The following is a 1738-nucleotide window of genomic DNA, read 5'->3' as shown; positions in this document are numbered from 1 at the left end:
AATCCCAAAGACGTATTTTGACGTTTTTAAGAATCCTCTCAATACTTGTGAAAATAAGCAATACGTTTCTTTCGATTTTTTTCAACAGATGGGGTTATAATGAACAGGAATCAAAACGTTGCCTCATCTTTCAATTACTTTGCTCTTAATTTGAAAAGAATAAACACTAATGCCACCTAGTGGCAGAAAATAATTACTGTCGAAAACCCTACTCAGTTCCAGACTCTATTATAGTATTTACTTCAGATAACTTTATGAAATACCAATACTAACTTATTCATTCCTAATAATTTATTTTTTGCTATTTTATTTTTTTTATAGGTGAGGGTTGCAGCTGGCTTTGATTTGAGTAAAAATAAAGCTGTGATTCTGGAATTGCCGTACTATTACAACAAGTAGTACTCAGGCTCAGTTGTATTTAAATTATTAGTACATACAGTACATACACATAAATTTACTCACTGGATTGTATTTTTATCACTTCGGCCGACTACTACGCCTCTGTAGTTTACCCTTGATTATTATGGTGGTACTTGAGGACTAGTTTTTGTCTTATGCTGAATGTCTCAACCAATTTCTCTATCAAGTTAAAAAAAAAAGTCTGCACCTGAACTTGACATGGCCTCCATCGCTCTTTCAGCCTTGTGTCTCCTGTTCACACACGGTTCCTCTCACATTCCTCGCAAACGACCCGCTGGAGGTTCAGCGCACTGAGGGCGGGAATTTGTTTCCCATTTGGACCCGAGTTGACTTGCGAACCCCTCTTCGCTTTTGCTACTTAAGTCTGACTTAACCTCACGGTGACTTAGAATAATATAGAAGCCGCGGGGGCAAATGTGGCTAGCGCGTGTGATTTCATGCCTCATTAGCTTCTCGTGTCACTGCGTGGACTTCATCGACTTGACGGACTGTTTGTTGTCTCGGACCCGGACCACATGCAGGGAGCGTGAACTACTTTTTGCCACTTTAGAACCCCCGGGGTCCTGTTTGGCTTGAATTACATGTCACGGGGAAGTTTTGTGACTTTTAGGCCAAATCCCACCATGGTGTCCATTGCACATATCTTAAGGCATTGGTTCTCAAATGGGAGGTGTGAAGAAGGCTCTTTCGGGGGTCATGTGAAAATTAAACTGCCTTTCTGTCGGTATAATGCTTTTTAATGCTGAAACAGCACTTTTTTTCAAATTAAGAACACATTAATTGGAAAATGAAGTGACTTATTGCTATATTGCATTAGTGACTTCTTTGCAAAACGTATGATTCAACTAAAAATTTTTTAATACCCACGTTTGACTGCGTATACATACAGTATGTTGTATGTTTGTGACAGGAACAGGACATTTTTAAAATTGAGAGCAAATTAATTGGAACAGGAAATAACTCGTATACCCCATCCCATTTTGTTTACTGTAGACTACAACCTCACACTCCCCACAAATATATTTATTTTAAGGTTGTGTTGTTGTGATAGCTGCCAGTACGAGTATCAGATGCTTTCTTGAAGCAGTTTTACGATCATGAACTAGATTTACAACTCGAAGAATCAAATTTATTTCTCGCCATTTTAAGGAAATATGCTATATTGAATATGTATAGGTCCTGTAGCTAGCAGTTCTAATGTTTAAGTACGAGATACGTAATCACAAACGGTGGAGCAACACATGTAGACGATGCATATCTCTATATCTGTAAAATACTGCCCCCAAATGGCCTTCTTAGCAATAACATAACACAAGGA

The sequence above is a fragment of the Hippichthys cyanospilos genome, chromosome 17, assembly GCF_059441005.1.
Source record: "Hippichthys cyanospilos isolate Australia breed blue-spotted pipefish chromosome 17, RoL_Hcya_1.0, whole genome shotgun sequence".
NCBI lineage: Eukaryota > Metazoa > Chordata > Actinopteri > Syngnathiformes > Syngnathidae > Hippichthys > Hippichthys cyanospilos.
The sequence above is the reverse complement of the archived record's forward strand: the minus strand, read 5'-3'. Positions refer to the sequence as shown.